The following is a 12,241-nucleotide window of genomic DNA, read 5'->3' on the forward strand; positions in this document are numbered from 1 at the left end:
CCAGCAGCAGCAGCAGCGGCAGCGGCAGCGGTCCCGGCCAGCAGCAGCAGCAGCGGCAGCGGCAGCGGTCCCGGCCAGCAGCAGCAGCAGCGGCAGCGGCAGCGGTCCCGGCCAGCAGCAGCAGCAGCAGCGGCAGCGGCAGCGGTCCCGGCCAGCAGCAGCAGCAGCAGCAGCGGCAGCGGTCCCGGCCAGTAGCAGCGGCAGCGGCAGCGGTCCCGGCCAGTAGCAGCAGCAGCAGCGGCAGCGGTCCCGGCCAGTAGCAGCGGCAGCGGCAGCGGTCCCGGCCAGTAGCAGCGGCAGCGGCAGCGGTCCCGGCCAGTAGCAGCGGCAGCGGCAGCGGTCCCGGCCAGCAGCAGCGGCAGCGGCAGCGGTCCCGGCCAGCAGCAGCGGCAGCGGCAGCGGTCCCGGCCAGCAGCAGCGGCGGCGGCAGCGGTCCCGGCCAGCAGCAGCGGCGGCGGCGGCGGTTCCGGCCAGCAGCAGCGGCGGCGGCGGCGGCGGCGGCGGCGGCGGCGGCGGTCCCGGCCAGCAGCAGCGGCGGCGGCGGTCCCGGCCAGCAGCAGCGGCGGCGGCGGTCCCGGCCAGCCGCAGCGGCGGCGGCGGCGGTCCCGGCCAGCAGCAGCAGCGGCGGCGGCGGTCCCGGGTAGCAGCAGCGGCGGCGGTCCCGGCCAGCAGCAGCAGCAGCAGCAGCAGCGGCGGCGGCGGTCCCGGCCAGCAGCAGCAGCAGCGGCAGCGGTGCCGGCCAGCAGCAGCGGTCCCGGCCAGCAGCAGCGGCAGCAGCGGCGGCGGCGGTCCCGGCCAGCAGCAGCAGCAGCAGCAGCAGCAGCGGCAGCAGCAGCGGCAGCAGCAGCGGCAGCGGTCCCGGCCAGCAGCAGCAGCAGCAGCAGCAGCAGCAGCGGCGGCAGCGGTCCCGGCCAGCAGCAGCAGCGGCAGCGGCAGCGGTCCCGGCCAGCAGCAGCGGCAGCGGCAGCGGTCCCGGCCAGCAGCAGCGGCAGCGGCAGCGGCAGCGGCAGCGGTCCCGGCCAGCAGCAGCGGCAGCGGCAGCGGTCCCGGCCAGCAGCAGCGGCAGCGGCAGCGGCAGCGGTCCCGGCCAGCAGCAGCGGCAGCGGCAGCGGTCCCGGCCAGCAGCAGCGGCAGCGGCAGCGGTCCCGGCCAGCAGCAGCGGCAGCGGTCCCGGCCAGTAGCAGCGGCGGCGGTCCCGGCCACCAGCAGCGGCGGCGGCGGTCCCGGCCAGCCGCAGCGGCGGCGGCGGCGGTCCCGGCCAGCAGCAGCAGCGGCGGCGGCGGTCCCGGGTAGCAGCAGCGGCGGCGGTCCCGGCCAGCAGCAGCAGCAGCAGCAGCAGCGGCGGCGGCGGTCCCGGCCAGCAGCAGCAGCAGCGGCAGCGGTCCCGGCCAGCAGCAGCGGTCCCGGCCAGCAGCAGCGGCAGCAGCGGCGGCGGCGGTCCCGGCCAGCAGCAGCAGCAGCAGCAGCAGCAGCGGCAGCAGCAGCGGCAGCGGTCCCGGCCAGCAGCAGCAGCAGCAGCAGCAGCAGCAGCAGCGGCGGCAGCGGTCCCGGCCAGCAGCAGCAGCGGCAGCGGCAGCGGTCCCGGCCAGCAGCAGCGGCAGCGGCAGCGGTCCCAGCCAGCAGCAGCGGCAGCGGCAGCGGTCCCGGCCAGCAGCAGCGGCAGCGGCAGCGGTCCCGGCCAGCAGCAGCGGCAGCGGCAGCGGTCCCGGCCAGCAGCAGCGGCAGCGGCAGCGGTCCCGGCCAGCAGCAGCGGCAGCGGCAGCGGTCCCGGCCAGCAGCAGCGGCAGCGGTCCCGGCCAGTAGCAGCGGCGGCGGTCCCGGCCACCAGCAGCGGCGGCGGCGGTCCCGGCCAGCCGCAGCGGCGGCGGCGGCGGTCCCGGCCAGCAGCAGCAGCGGCGGCGGCGGTCCCGGGTAGCAGCAGCGGCGGCGGTCCCGGCCAGCAGCAGCAGCAGCAGCAGCAGCGGCGGCGGCGGTCCCGGCCAGCAGCAGCAGCAGCGGCAGCGGTCCCGGCCAGCAGCAGCGGTCCCGGCCAGCAGCAGCGGCAGCAGCGGCGGCGGCGGTCCCGGCCAGCAGCAGCAGCAGCAGCAGCAGCAGCGGCAGCAGCAGCGGCAGCGGTCCCGGCCAGCAGCAGCAGCAGCAGCAGCAGCAGCAGCAGCGGCGGCAGCGGTCCCGGCCAGCAGCAGCAGCGGCAGCGGCAGCGGTCCCGGCCAGCAGCAGCGGCAGCGGCAGCGGTCCCAGCCAGCAGCAGCGGCAGCGGCAGCGGTCCCGGCCAGCAGCAGCGGCAGCGGCAGCGGTCCCGGCCAGCAGCAGCGGCAGCGGCAGCGGTCCCGGCCAGCAGCAGCGGCAGCGGCAGCGGTCCCGGCCAGCAGCAGCGGCAGCGGCAGCGGTCCCGGCCAGCAGCAGCGGCAGCGGCAGCGGTCCCGGCCAGTAGCAGCGGAAGCGGTCCCGGCCAGCAGCAGCGGCAGCGGCAGCGGTCCCGGCCAGCAGCAGCAGCAGCAGCGGCAGCGGTCCCGGCCAGCAGCAGCAGCAGCAGCGGCAGCGGTCCCGGCCAGCAGCAGCAGCAGCAGCGGCAGCGGTCCCGGCCAGCAGCAGCAGCAGCAGCGGCAGCGGTCCCGGCCAGCAGCAGCAGCAGCAGCGGCAGCGGTCCCGGCCAGCAGCAGCAGCAGCAGCGGCAGCGGTCCCGGCCAGCAGCAGCAGCAGCAGCGGCAGCGGTCCCGGCCAGCAGCAGCAGCAGCAGCAGCAGCGGCAGCGGTCCCGGCCAGCAGCAGCAGCAGCGGCAGCGGTCCCGGCCAGCAGCAGCAGCAGCAGCAGCAGCGGCAGCGGTCCCGGCCAGCAGCAGCAGCAGCAGCAGCAGCGGCAGCGGTCCCGGCCAGCAGCAGCAGCAGCAGCAGCGGCAGCGGTCCCGGCCAGCAGCAGCAGCAGCAGCAGCGGCAGCGGTCCCGGCCAGCAGCAGCAGCAGCAGCAGCAGCGGCAGCGGTCCCGGCCAGCAGCAGCAGCAGCAGCAGCAGCGGCAGCGGTCCCGGCCAGCAGCAGCAGCAGCAGCAGCAGCGGCAGCGGTCCCGGCCAGCAGCAGCAGCAGCAGCAGCAGGGGCAGCGGTCCCGGCCAGCAGCAGCAGCAGCAGCAGGGGCAGCGGTCCCGGCCAGCAGCAGCAGCAGCAGCAGCAGCAGCAGCAGCAGGGGCAGCGGTCCCGGCCAGCAGCAGCAGCAGCAGCAGCAGCAGCGGCAGCGGCAGCGGTCCCGGCCAGCAGCAGCAGCAGCAGCGGCAGCGGCAGCGGTCCCGGCCAGCAGCAGCAGCAGCAGCGGCAGCGGCAGCGGTCCCGGCCAGCAGCAGCAGCAGCAGCGGCAGCGGCAGCGGCAGCGGTCCCGGCCAGCAGCAGCAGCGGCAGCGGCAGCGGCAGCGGAAGCGGTCCCGGCCAGCAGCAGCAGCGGCAGCGGCAGCGGCAGCGGCAGCGGTCCCGGCCAGCAGCAGCAGCGGCAGCGGCATCGGCAGCGGCAGCGGCAGCGGTCCCGGCCAGCAGCAGCAGCGGCGGCAGCGGCAGCGGCAGCGGCAGCGGCAGCGGCAGCGGTCCCGGCCAGCAGCAGCAGCGGCAGCGGCATCGGCAGCGGCAGCGGCAGCGGTCCCGGCCAGCAGCAGCAGCGGCGGCAGCGGCAGCGGCAGCGGCAGCGGCAGCGGCAGCGGTCCCGGCCAGCAGCAGCAGCGGCGGCAGCGGCAGCGGTCCCGGCCAGCGGCAGCGGCAGCGGCAGCGGCAGCGGCAGCGGCAGCGGCAGCGGTCCCGGCCAGCGGCAGCGGCAGCGGCAGCGGTCCCGGCCAGCGGCAGCGGCAGCGGCAGCGGTCCCGGCCAGCGGCAGCGGCAGCGGCAGCGATGCCGGCCAGCGGCAGCGGTCCCGGCCAGCGGTCCCGGCCGCGGCAGCGGCAGCGGCGGCAGCGGTCCCGGCCGCGGCAGCGGCAGCGGCGGCAGCGGTCCCGGCCGCGGCAGCGGCAGCGGCCGCGGCAGCGGCAGCGGCAGCGGCAGCGGCAGCGGCAGCGGTCCCGGCCAGCAGCAGCAGCAGCGGCGGCAGCGGCAGCGGCAGCGGTCCCGGCCAGCAGCAGCAGCGGCAGCGGCAGCGGCAGCGGTCCCGGCCAGCAGCAGCAGCAGCAGCGGCAGCGGCAGCGGCAGCGGTCCCGGCCAGCGGCAGCAGCGGCAGCGGCAGCGGTCCCGGCCAGCGGCAGCAGCGGCAGCGGCAGCGGCAGCGGCAGCGGCAGCGGTCCCGGCCAGCGGCAGCAGCGGCAGCGGCAGCGGTCCCGGCCAGCGGCAGCAGCGGCAGCGGCAGCGGTCCCGGCCAGCGGCAGCGGCAGCGGCAGCGGCGGCAGCGGTCCCGGCCAGCAGCAGCAGCAGCAGCAGCAGCGGCAGCGGCGGCAGCGGTCCCGGCCAGCAGCAGCAGCGGCGGCAGCGGTCCCGGCCAGCAGCAGTCCAGCCGACGGCAGCCAGCCCGCTCTCCAGCAGCAAGCAGCGGTCCTCGCCAGCAGTGGTCACCGCCAGCAGCCAGCAGCGGTCCTCGCCTGCAGTGGTCACCGCCAGCAGCCAGCAGCGGTCCCCGCCGCCGGCGGTTGCAGCCAGCAGCGGTCCCCGCCGCCGGCGGTTGCAGCCACCTGTGGTCCCCGCCGCCGGCGGTTGCAGCCACCTGTGGTCCCCGCCGCCGGCGGTCGCAGCCACCTGTGGTCCCCGCCGCCGGCGGTCGCAGCCACCTGTGGTCACAGCCAGCTGCCAGCTGTGGTCCTCGCTGCCCCCGCCAGCCGCATCAGCAGCAGCAGCAGCAGAGGCGTCTTCGCCAACCAGCCAGCCAGCCAGCCAGCCAGCCAGCGGCAGCAGAGTGGGGCTTAGGCCCCAGTCTCCTTCGTCCTTCTCCGTCCCTTTCTCCTCTGTGTCTATTGTCGCCCTGCCTGTCTCTCGTTTGCTCCTTTGTTTCCCCTTCTCATAATGTCAGCCCCCACCACCTCTTCTACAGCCACTACCACTGCCATTATCTACACCTCCCCCTCCGCTGCTGCCACCACTATCACGTGGTGTGCCGTTTCACTCCCCCGTCAGTCAATCCCACCACTCCTCAGTCTATCATCTCCCTCCCTATTTGTTGCCCCGTCCCCGGCTCCTCCCTCCCGCGCCTCCTCTGATCCCTTCCCTCCACTCCCTCCCTCTACTCCTGCAGTTTCTGTGGCCCCCGCCAGGGTGGTCGCCCGGCGGCCTATGGCTCACGCTCCACTCTCCCCTTCACCTTCGTCATCATCATCATCATCATCATCATCATCGTCTTCACCGTCACCTTCGCCATCGCCCTCACTGTCTCCGGCGCCGCCTCCAGCCCCGGGACCTGCCACTCCCCGCCACATTCCAGTTGTTCCCATCCCCCACACCTCCTCCGCCGCCGTCAAGCGCCCCAGTGGCACCCCTGCCTCCTCTGCTCCCAAAAAGGCTCCACCTCGTCCCCCTTCCCCCACCTCTGATGCCATGGATGTCTCCCCGCCCGTCCCTGCCCCCTCATCCTCCTCCTCTACCCCCTCCTCCTACTGCTACCTCCTCTCCCGTCCTGATCCCTCGCTCCTTGAGGCCCGGAACCTCACCCTCTTCCTTCGCCAGCATTGTCCTGGTGCCCCCATCTCCCTCCTCACTCCTCACCGTGATTCGGTGCTTATCTCCTCCCCCAGCCCTACCCTCCACACAGACCTCCTTTCCCGCATCCCTGTCACCCACTTTGGCCCTCATGCCTCCCTCACCCCTGCTCCTACCCCACCTCTCTCCCGCCAACCCCAACCCGCACGTCGCCCGCCGACACTCACCGCCGTGATCACTCGGCTCAGTCCGGCGATCACGGAGGAGGAGGTGTTGGCGGAGCTTCAGGCCCATCCCCATCTGGAGGTGTGTGCGGTTCGTTGCATCCACAACGCTGCCGGCCCCACCCGCGTTATGCGGGTTTCTTCTGAGCACGCCCCCTCCATAGACCATCTCCTGAAGGAGGGTGCCCTCCTTTTTAACCAACGTTACAAAGTCGACCCCTCCCATTCCCCTCCTCAATCCCACCGCTGCCAAAGGTGCTTGCGGTATAATGCGCACCCAACATCTGAGTGCCACGAGGCCCCCACCTGCCCGCACTGCAGGCAAGCCCACTTTTTACGGCAGTGCCCCAATCTCCAGTCCCCCCCCCCCCTCCTGTAATAACTGTAACCTCCCTCATCCCACCTACTCCCAGAAGTGTAAGGGCCGACCCCCTCCTACCACTCCCGAACTCACCGTTCCCATCCGCCCTCTGGACGCCCCCACCCCTCCCGGCAACTCCCTTCGCCCACCCCTACCGCTGAGGACATCATCAGATTCCTCACCATCGTCCTTCAGAATGTCCATCCTTTTCAGCGCCCGCACATCCTCCAACAGATCTCCCTCGCCACCCATTCCGTTTTCCAGCTCAAAATGTACGCCACCTACTCCAACAACCAGGCCCATTTCACCTTCTCCCATCTTAACACCCTCGTTTAAATCCCTATCATGGCGTGACAGCACCGTATCCTTTTCAACAACATACACTCCCTTCCCGCCAACAAGAACCTCTTCCTGCACACCCTTGCCACCCACCGCGTGGATGCCTTCTTCCTCAATGAAACCTTCCTGCAACCCCACCACACAGTCCACACTTCGCCCTACCTCCTCCACCGCTCCGATAATCCCCTCCCGATTGCGCGTGGTGGAGTTGCCATTGGGCACCACCGCCAGATCCCCGTTCGGCTCCAACCTCTCCTTCCCGACCCCACCGAACACCTGATCCTTCGTCTCTTCTTCCCCGGCCTTACCGTTACCTGCGCCACCACCTATGTCCGCCCCAATGCTCCTATTCCCTTCGACTTCCTCTCCCACATCGACCGTACCTTCTCCTCCTACGTGATCGCCGCCGACCTCAACATCCATAGTCGTTCCGCTGCCCAGTTACGGCAGTGGCATCGGTTCCTCTCCACCCTTCAAGGCGACCTCATCCCCATCCCCCAGCACACCCGTCCCGAATCCAACTCCACTCCCGATGTTATCCTCTCCTCCCCCAACCTCCTTGGTCGCATAAAGGTGGATGTCCTGGAGCCTATTGGTAGTGACCATCTCCCTGTCCTCCTCACCATTTCAGACGGACGTCGCCCCTGACCCGACCCTCGTAATGACCCTCCCCCTAAGTACGTCCATGACTATTCCCGTGCCAACTGCAATGCCTACCGGGCTACCCTCTCCACCCAGGTCGGTAGCCACCCTTTCACCTAACACCACTCCGATGATGTCACCCATGCTGCCTCCTTTCTCCAGCAGACCTTCTCTGAGGCCCGTGGAGGCCCACGTCCCTACTGTCGCCATCCACCCCCACCATCCTACCTTACCCCCACAGGCCGTCCTCCTCCTCCGTGAATCCCGTCTCTACCATGCCTTCCTCCACACGCGTGACCCGGACACACTACGACGCCACCAGCAACTCCAGCGACACATTCGTAATTTGCTCGCGGCTAAGAAACGCCAGGACTGGCGACAGACATGCATCCGTTTAAATACTACCCTACCTATCAACTCGTCCTAGTTCTGGTCGGCCTTCCATCGCCTTACCGGAACTAAGCCCTCCCCCCTACTATCCTCTTCTCCATGATGATCACCCCTTCCCTGACGCCCTTAGTAAGGCCAATCACTTTGCCTCCTACCTGTCCGATGTGTTTTCCATCCCTGATGATTCCCAGTTTGATTACTCCCTCTTCCCGGATATCCGCGATCGAACTGACACCTCTGTCCCTCCCCTCGCTCCTGGTTTCCAGTACTTGGACAACATTACACACACGGAACTCAATACTCCTATCACTACACAGGATCTCATTGCTACACTCCGCACAAAACGCAACACCGCTCCTGGTCACGATCGTGTCACCTACCGTCACCTTCGTGAAGCTCCTGTCTCTTTTCTCTCCACCCTGGCCAGGCTCTACAATGTAGTCCTGTCCACTGGCTACAACCTCGACCTGTGGAAAACCTCCCGTATCCTCATGTTCCTTAAACTGGCAAACCGCCGTCTCCTCCTACCGTCCCATCAGCCTTACCTCGGTCTTCAGCAAGGTCCTGGAATCTATCTTCACCCGACGCATCCACCAGCATCTCCGCCAGCACCGCCTCCTTCCCGTTACCCAGTGTGGCTTTCGGCCGTCCTTCTCTTCCGACGATCTTCTCCTTCACCTCACCCATCTCCTTTCCGAACAGCTCAATTCCCGTCGCCGTCGCTCCGCAATCTTCCTCTCCCTTGACCTCGAACGCGCTTATGACCGCGTATGGCATTCCGGTCTCCTCTTCAAGCTCCAAACCTTCGCCCTTCCCATCAACTACGTCCGTCTGATCGGCTCCTTTCTCTCCTGCCGTCCTTCCTATGTCACCATCCATAACACAGATTCCTACACCGTTTTCCCCTCTGCCGGTGTGCTCCAAGGCTCCGTCCTCTGCCCCCTTCTGTACCTTTTGTACATGGCGGACATGCCGCAGCCGTCACCCCCTGTCCACCTTCTCCAGTTTGCCGATGACACCGCCTTCCTTGCCCTTGCCCCCACCCTGCAGCGCTCCCAACACCTTCTCCAATCCCATCTTGACCGGTTCATCGCTTGGTGCAACCAGTGGTTGCTCAAGGTCAATCCCTCCAAAACCCAGGCGATCATTGTAGGCAAAACCACCCCTTCCTTCCGCCTCCTTGATTTCTATCTCACCATCTATGGCCGTCCTATCGCCCTCACTCCCACTCTTAAGTACCTTGGCGTCACCCTCGACCGTCGCCTCTCCTGGACTCCCCACCTCCGGACAATCCAAGCCAAGGCACGCTCCCGCCTCAGTCTCCTCAAGCTCCTCTCCGGCCGTACGTGGTGTCTGGACCCCTCCACCATCCTCCACACCTATGAATCCCTCATCCGCCCTATCCTTTGTTATGCCCATCCGGCTTGGATCTCTGCCCCCCCTACCTTTTACAAATCCCTCCAAATCCTTGAACGCCATGCTCTCTGCCTCACCTATCGCATCAGTCTCCCCTCCCCCACGCGGATCCTCTACGATCTCATCCCCTCCTTTTCCTTGAAAGGATACGGATCCTGTACACCTCACGTAAACTCGATCCTCCTCACCCGCTCGTCTCCCCGATCCTCTCACACCCCTGCCCGCTGCCGCGCCTGTATTCCCACGTCCCACCCGGTCTCCATCTCTCCACCCTCCTTACCCTCTTCCGAGGTGGCTTCCGCCAGCTCCCCCTCCCTGATGATGTCCTCCTCCCTTCCATTTACCCCTCCTATCAACTTTGATCCTCCCCCCCACTCCCTGTTTCCTTTCCTTTAGGCACCCTCCCTCCCTTCTCTTTCCTTTTTTCCCCTGTCCCCCGTCCTCCACCCCTCTTCCCCCGGGCTTCCCCTCCCCCTTCCTCCCTCCCCCACTCTCCCCTGCCCATGGCATCTCTGCTCTCCCCTCTCCCCTCTCCCTCCTCCCTCTCCCTGTCCCACTCCCCTTCCTCCACCTCCTCTCTTGGCAGGTCCCCGGACTCGCAGACGCTCAGTGAACATTCGCGCGCCGGAGGTCATCGCCATTAGTGTCTCGTGTGTGTGCCTTCGTTTATGTTTAGTGTTTGTTCGCCGAAACGCCGCCACTGTTCACGTGTACCATCGCCATCATCCCTGTTTTGTGCGCCATGTCCACTAGTGTCAGTGATGTTTTCTCGTCAGGCATGAACGGCTCCGTGTTTTTTTGTTTTTTGGTGTCTACATTGTTTTTCCCACCATTTTTGATTGTATTCTCTGTGTCCCCTCTATTTATTACTTATTGTAAATCTCAAGGCTGAAGAGCGGCGTACTCAGCTGCTGACAGCCCGCCTTGTGTAAGGTGATAAAAATTACAATAAAGAAAAAAAAAATATGATAGTGCAGATGCGTTTATTGAAATCTGCTGAAGTGACTTTTATGTTTTTTACACCTGAAATAGAGTATCACGTAAATTAAAGTGTTGAAAGCGATGCCTGTAAAGTCAGACTCATATTACATTTTGGAAAGTATCTGTGATAATTCGGTTACAGGAGTAAGTATAACTGTTTCTCGTTCCTACTCATAGGTTCCCTAAGGATGAAAACCGAAGGTAGCTTTGGATACAGGCCCTGAAACGGAAAAACTTTAAGCCATCTGCACATACACGCCTTTTTGTATATACAAATGAGATTATAATAAGGTAAGAGCACCTATAGTCGACACATGAAGAGAATTTTTTTTTCTACCTTCTAATACTATTAAATAAATGTAGGCTACAAAATTATTTTCTGAAACTTCAAAGTCTCACCTTTCATCTAAAATACTTTTTTTCAAACTGATAGTTTAAACTTTTGTAAAAATAGTAGGAACTGAACCTTTGTCGACTTTAGGAGCAGGTCCATTTTAGAGTATCAATTTTAGGTGCACTTTAATTTTGGCACCTATAGTTGACATAATTCCCATATCATATTTTCTTTTGTAAGTGACTAGAACTCAAAACGCGGCGAATCCAATATTTAAAATTTTGACACGAGCCCACTCTTACTGTTTAAAAGAATTTTAACGACATTTTACTTTAATTGATAGTTTATAGTAATTTCGTCCCGCTGCCCACCAGAGGGGCGTTCGATGTATTTGTTGGATTTTATAAATGGTACTGTGAACAAATACAGGTCAAATGTAGTTCTGACATGATTTTTCGCAAATAAAAAAGTAATTTTTGTTGGAAGCGTTTGGCAGTCAATGGAGAAATGTGGGTAAAATACGATACAAACATAGGATGGCAGACCGCTGATTTGAAATCTCGCCACGTTTTGCCAACAGTCATGTGGTTTATAATGTTACTTAAAATCCGTCTTGATTGCAAATTTTTTTAATTTTTTATTATTCATATGACCGGTTTCGGTTCATTCAGAACCATCTTCAGATCTGATATTTCAGTTACAGGAGTAACCCGTCCAAATCCAGCAACTTTCACATGCTACGTCACATAAAATTGGTTGGCAAAGTGCACGTCATTTATATTAAATATAACACTATTACCGACAGGTGGCGTCTGGTACGTTTGTTACATTCCATTTGCACATACTGTATTCAGTAGATCTTTTTTATATTAAAACATTTTAATTAAAATATGTAGATGTCAAAGCTAAAATCTGTACTTGTCAGGATTAAAAAAAAAAGTAAAATTATCGTTTTTATACGATCTAAAAGGTATAGGGCGATTTATATATCTATGGTGCTGGTGTGAACTTGTTTTCTTCTCTTTTCACAAAAAAGTGAAAGTTGCTGGATTTGGACGGGTTACTCCTGTAACTGAAATATCAGATCTGAAGATGGTTCTGAATGAACCGAAACCGGTCATATGAATAATAAAAAATTAAAAAAATTTGCAATCAAGACGGATTTTAAGTAACATTATAAAATCACTGATTGCGGTTATCCCGTAAGACATTATGTCTGTTTTTGCAAAGTCATGTGGTTTATGTTGGAGCCACACCAGCCCTATAGCTTCTGCACAGCAAGGCCAGTCTACTAGTATCTATGGTCGAAGGTTCAACACTTGTCGTCCACTTTTGAGATATTTCCAGCCATCTGCGGCCCCAAGTGTCTTATATTGGAGTACTCGTATCAGCGCCATTTACATCGCATCGGGGGGTTTTCAAACTTTGTAAAACATTGCCAGGTTATACAGCATGATTCTTATCCATTGCTAAATATGTTTACGAATTGGATATACATCCCAAACTCCTGCCCTTCTCCTCCTCCTCCTCTCTTCCCAACTCATCTATTATTGTCCTTCTGCTCATCCCCTTCTCCTCCTCCTCCTCTCTTCCCAACTCATCTATTATTGTCCTTCTGCTCATCCCCTTCTCTCTATGCACCACTTCTTCCGCCTTCTCTCTGTCCATTTCCTCCCGTCCATCTTTCTGTCCATCAACTCTTTGTCACCTTCCCAACTTCCCCCCCCCCCCCTCTCTGTCCATCTTTCCTTTCTACGTCCACCTCGTCTTTCCCGTTCCATCTCCCTTCCATGTCCTCCCCTTCCCTGTCTCTGTCCACCTCATGCTCCCCACTCTGTTCGTAACACATTTAGCAGGCAGTATCGACATACCTAGAAAATTACGTCGCAGTACGGCAGATTGTTAGCAGCAAAGCAGTAATAAATGTAAACGTCATGGTGTCACGCCTGACGCTAACAGAGAAAAT

The 12,241-nt window shown here is 62.7% G+C and overlaps 1 pseudogene; it reads left to right on the forward strand.

Moving 5' to 3' along the window:
- LOC126106224 (uncharacterized) overlaps nt 1–2,158 on the forward strand; it is a 104,935-nt pseudogene extending 102,777 nt beyond the window's left edge.
- The last annotated feature ends 10,083 nt before the right edge of the window (nt 2,159–12,241 follow it).

This window comes from Schistocerca cancellata, chromosome 10 (genome assembly GCF_023864275.1).
Source record: "Schistocerca cancellata isolate TAMUIC-IGC-003103 chromosome 10, iqSchCanc2.1, whole genome shotgun sequence".
NCBI classification, from domain to species: domain Eukaryota; kingdom Metazoa; phylum Arthropoda; class Insecta; order Orthoptera; family Acrididae; genus Schistocerca; species Schistocerca cancellata.